The following is a 6,000-nucleotide window of genomic DNA, read 5'->3' on the forward strand; positions in this document are numbered from 1 at the left end:
GCCCCCATGCTTCGGCATATATGCTCTTTTTTTTAACTGTGATGGTGAAATCACCTCCTACAGCACTGGAGTCACGGCTTTATGTATCGTGGGAGAAAACGCTGTTGCTGTCAGAATAAATAAACCCATGCTGCAGCTGAATGGCGTACCTGCTAAGAAAAGGATGGTTAACAATAAAACAAAGTAACATAGTAACAAAGTAAGTATAACAGTAAGACATACCGTACCTGCAAAGCAAATACAATAAAATATAGTAAAAATAAAACCTTACCGTTCTAAAATACAGTAACAAATGATAGAGAAAAATAGATATAGAACAATAGAGATCAAACAATAGAGCGGACAATAGAAAGCGAACAGAAGAGAAAACAATAGAGAGAGAAGAAAAATAAAACCAACTATTTTTGGCTTTTTTTGTGTGTGTGTGTGTGTGTTTTTTTGTTTGCACTTTTATATAAACTGTAAATGTTATAGATTAGGGTCTCTCAAAATGTGATGGCTATCTCATCTTTCAAGACCCTGTGTAAGTGTGCCCTAGGAATGTGCAATCCTGTACCCTACGCTAATACGCCACTAGTGTGTGGTAGCATTTGAAACAGTCACCAATGCAGAGACCAGGTTGGTCAGGACAGGAGGGACAATAAAAGCAGATGTCACGCCTAAATCCACGTTTTCTGCAGACACGGCATCTTTTTTGGTGATTTCTTTGGGTAGGAGTACCAGGGAGGACATATAGAAAATGCCTCTCATGCAGCTGGCTCACTGCATTTGCGTTGGGAAGGTGGGCCACAGCACCATCTGAAAACAGAAGGGCTGTGATGATCTCTTCCTGAAATTTAAGGAAGGATCTAGTTCATCCTGAAGCTTTGTATAGCACATAAGCATTCAGCAGAGCCAATTGGAATAAATATCCACACCAGTCGCCGTAGGAATTTGGACAGTCATATCTGTGTGAAGGGAGGACAGAACGAAAACATTCAGCGAATCCCTCCACTTCACTGCTAACAAATTATTATATTTCAAGCAGGCTCTCTCCCCCCGTCTAAGTCGGAATTCTACAAGCTGTTAGGGGAAGCCCCAGCAAATAGATTGCATGGTGCCACATGCACCAATTCCACGATGAAAAAAGTGACTAGAAAGTGGCATGTGTAATAATGGTGCACGTACAAGTGGTACCCCTATCCGAATAAGGGTGACACCAAGTCCCACACAATCTTACCAGCGCTCCCTATGTTGTCTGGGCAGTTCTCTGGCTCCACGTTACTATCTCTACCCTCGTAAACCAAAAAACTATATGTATAGCCTGTTGTCCTGTCACAGAGCTTATACATCTTGACCCCATATCTGGCACGTTTGCTGGGAAGGTACTGTTTGATAGACAAGCGGCCAAAAAACTTAATCAGGGACTCATCAACACAGACAACTTGATCAGGAGTAAACAAGGCTGCAAATTGTTGGTTGAAGTAGTTTAAGAGGGGCCGAATTTTGTGGAGCCGATCGTATCCATGGTCACTCCAAGGACGACAGAGTTCATTGTCATTGAAATGCATGAACCGCAAGATCTCCTTGTATCGTGTCCTGGTCACGGAGGCAAAGAACACTGGCATGTGGTGAATTGGATCAGTGGACCAATATGACCGCAACTCACTTTTTTTAACTATGCCCATGAGGAGGGATAGGCCCAGGAAGGTCTTTAATTCGGAGACCGTAATAGGTCTCCAATCTCTGGCAAGGGCCAACTAGGGATTAGCGGCGATGAATTGACCAGCATACAAGTTGCTTTGGTCCACAACAGATCTATAGATATCTCCTGTGAAAAACAGCAAATAAAAATCAAGCGGCATAAAATCAACTGTTTCCACCTGAATTTCAGGTTGGCCAGTGAATGGGGGAAGTACGGGTGCTGCAGAAGTAGTGGGCTCCCAATTCGGATTGGCAAATGCACCACTAAGGGCACTATGGGCTCGACGGGCCTTTCTTTGTCTTTTTGGTGGCACGGGACACTACATGTGCTAGCCACCTCACCAGCTTGAACTGCACTTATGGGAGTCGCCACATCACCAAGTGTTACTGCCGCTGGTGCTTGCCAGTTTACCAGAAGGATGAAAGGCACTAGCACTGGCTCTCTGTTCCATACAAGAGCCCTGTGGTTCTTGCACCTCAACAACAGCAGAAGAACATGGTCAGGTACGCCTGACCTTGGCAGGGACCACTACTCTGTCATCATAGTTATCTGTCAGGGTGCCGCTGTTGTCTACTGGTTCGTATTCTGAGCCAGAATTGGACAGATGGGTGATTTCCTCTTCACTCTCACCTGTCAGGCTCAGAAACGTGTAGACCTCTTCACTACTGTATCTTCGATTGGACATTTTGGCCTCTAAATTTACTGGTACACTAGTGCGACTCACAGGAAAAAACAGGACCCAACTGTCAGCAACTGCTTCAAACTGTCAGGACCTGGGCTTGAACCTTGGGACCTCTTCTGTGTCTGCGGTTGATTCTTCCAATTGAGCTATCTGGGATGCTTGACAGCTCCCTGCCTGATCTATTGGACAATCCTATCTGATCCATCGGACAACCCTACCTTGAGTCTTGATTACTGTTGAACCTTGAACTCCTTGCTCCTCCCATGAACTTCCTATATAAGCCTTGTCTCAGCACTTCCTCCTTGCCATGTTATTGTGCCTTCTCAGCCAGTGCCTTGCTCTTGTCTGCCCTGCTGCTGTCCGTATTTGCTACCACTCGTGATTGACCCTTGGCTTGTTCCTTGACTACTCTACTGCCCGATCCCAACCTGCAACTACTCGTTACCGAACTTTTGGCTTGTTTACTGACCACGCTGCTGTTTAATCCTTATCTGCTCATCCGCTACTGGACCCCGGCTTGCTCACACCCTGGTGGGGCAAATCTGAGGACCGCGACCTGGTACTAGCATGCAGCTAAATCCATCTCCACCATCAGGAGCTCTGGTGAACACCGGCTAGTACTTCGATTCTGCACCTCAGATGAGCTTGTGTCATTTGCCATAGTGACTGCCTGTGGACCTATCCTGCTGTTGAGTGGCAGTCCTGCAACTGCTATAGCAATTGGTCTTCAAGCCCGACACCTGATCGTGACACAAATGCTACCATAAAAACTGTTAGCGTTTGCAGGGATCAGGCCTGACTCTGCGAATGCTGCAGTTATGTGTTTAGTGATTTGTGACACTGATCGATTGATACTGCACTTGGGTGGGCTGGGTGGAGGGGCTAAACACAGGTGCTAGCTTGTATCTGGGCTGATCCTGCTAACGCTGCATTTTTGGGAACACTAAACTATTGGGGATGCTAATATAGTTCTGATCAGATCAAAGATATCAATCTATTCAGACACTATACAACTAAGGGAGGTGTATGGTGCGTGCATGGGTGTTTTAGCGCTACTGGCACTAATCTGCCGCTGCCTGGGGCGACGCAGACGCTAACTGACGCTAAAACCTGATATCACCCGGCGGGTGATCAGGGGGTTAAACCTTTATTAGGTAATATACGGTGGGTGCCCTGACGCTATAAAAAATAACTAACCAGCGTCACCTGTGACACTAATATGGTGATCACTGGTGATGGAGTGATCAAGGGGTTAAACCTTTATTGGGGGGGTCCCTAGACCTATCTGGGGCTACTACTAAGTACCCTAACTCTGATTAGTGTCACAAATGACACCAGTACAGTGATCAAAGAAAAACATGAACACTGCACAAGAGTTCCACGAGGGAAGATGACATCACTTCCCCTGCCTATGTTTACACACACAGGCAGGGGAAGGATTTAATTTGCCGGAACCGATCACCAGGTGCAGGCCAGAAATCATTGGCCTGGGCCTGATCGGTTCTGAAGAAAATCCAATCGTCACCTCTGTGTTTCAGTGAATTTCTAGTACTATAATCTCGTAAAGTCTCACGAGATTCCAGTATCAAGGGCCGTTCTCCACTGTTGGAAGCCTTTGTAGATCGCTTCACTCCTCCAAAGGAGAACCAATCTACACCGCTTCATAAACTGGCACACAGAGGAGATTGATCTTTTCTGAGAATGCCGGAGAATGAAGCAGTAAAATGTTTTCACTGCTATATAAATGGACACCATAACATAATGTATTGTATTGCAATGTAGTCTTTCGTTTCCAAGCATGCGTAAACTTACTCTTTAAATTTTTTACATTTTTTGGGGGGGATGAAAACTGTACTGATTAAAGAAAATCATATGAATGTTCATGTTTTTGCATAAATTGTCATGATGGGCTCTTGAAAGCTGTGTACTAACAATCAGATTATCGTATGATTGCTTTAAGGCCTTGTGTACACTGACTGACATTTTTACAGCAGCTCTTTTTGGCTGTAGACGTTTTTTCTATAGTCATTAAAGAGGAAGTAAACCCTTACAAACCACTTTGACCTACAGGTAAGCCTAGATTAAGGCTTACCTGTAGGTCCAAGAAATATCTCCTAAACCTATATGGTTTAGGAGATATTTGCCCGAAAACGGGCACCGCTGTCTACGGCGCATGCGCCGTAGACAGCGGCGCGCAGGCGCACTAAACGCGGCAGTTCCAAGAATGGAGCTGCCGCATTTGTCGACTCCCGTGCGCATGCGCGGGAGTGACGTCATCGCGGCTTTGCCGAATGACAGCGGCGGAGCTGCGAGATGCCACTCCCGTGCGCATGCGCGGGAGTGACGTCATCGCGGCTTCGCCGCTGTCATTCGGCGGAGCTGCGAGACGCCACAAGCAAGATGGATGCGGCGGACTACAGGGGACAGCGGCGACTTCGCTGGCTCCTGTGTCAGGTAAGTGACACATAATGGGCTACTATGCGATGCATAGTAGTCCATTATGCTTTACCTTTGCAGGGAAAAAAAGAGGAAGTAAACTCATTAGGGTTTACTTCCTCTTTAAACTCATGTTATCCTATGTGTCTATGCACACATAGGCTGTTATCAGCAGTTTTGGGCAGTGGTGTTTTTGAGCAGTAAAAAACCCCCAAAACTAGTGGGTTCTGAGAGACGTTTTCAGCTGTTAAAACACTCTAACGCTGATAAACATCGATAAATGATCAAAAGCGTCGCTCACCAGAGTTTTTTAACTTTTTTGATCCATTGAAAAAAAAAAAAAATGAAAAAAAAAATTGTTAAAAAAACAAACAAAAAAACGTTAAAGCAAAAAAAATTTTATACCCGCACGTCAGTTCCTACTTGGGGGGTGATTTCAGAGACATTTGTGTGGGTTTCTTCACAGATGTCTATTGAAATTGCACCCTGAAGTCGCCAAAAGTAGTACAGAAACGACTTTTGGGAATCGGTGCAGTGCTGCATTGTCAGCGTCGCACTGATTTTGGGGACCATTGCCGACAATATCCGCCGATTTGGCATGCGATTTGACATGTCAAATCACATGCAAAATCGGTGCAATGTGAACCTAGGCCTTAAAGTGGTTGTAAACCCTTACAAACCACTTTGACCTACAGGTAAGCCTAGATTAAGGCTTACCTGTAGGTCCAAGAAATATCTCCCAAACCTATACGGTTTAGGAGATATTTGCCCGAAGACGGGCACCTCTATCTACGGCGCATGCGCCGTAGACAGCGGCGTGCAGGTGCATTGAGCGGGGCATTGTCGATGATGGCAATGCCGCGAGTCTCGGCTCCCGTGCGCATGCGCGGGAGTGACGTCATCGCTGCTCCAGCGAATCACAGCGTCGGAGCAGCGAGACCCACGGAGACCCACCAAGAAGATGGACGCTCGGAACTGGAGTTTAGCATTTTGCCTGTAGAAGCAGCTAATGTTATCCTATGTGTCCCCACACATTAGGACATTTAAAGGCATGTTTTAAGCTCAGCGTTTTTAGAGGCAGGAAACAAACCCTTCTGGTTTGCATTTTTTGAGAGCAGTTTTCTGGAAGAATAAAACACTAAGTGCTTCTAAACTCCTGTACAAAAACGTTCCATATAAGCATTTTTTTTCTGCCAAA

The sequence above is a fragment of the Lithobates pipiens genome, unplaced genomic scaffold (genome assembly GCF_037356315.1).
Source record: "Lithobates pipiens isolate NorthernLeopardFrog02 unplaced genomic scaffold, aLitPip1_a1.2 Scaffold_16, whole genome shotgun sequence".
Lineage (NCBI taxonomy): Eukaryota > Metazoa > Chordata > Amphibia > Anura > Ranidae > Lithobates > Lithobates pipiens.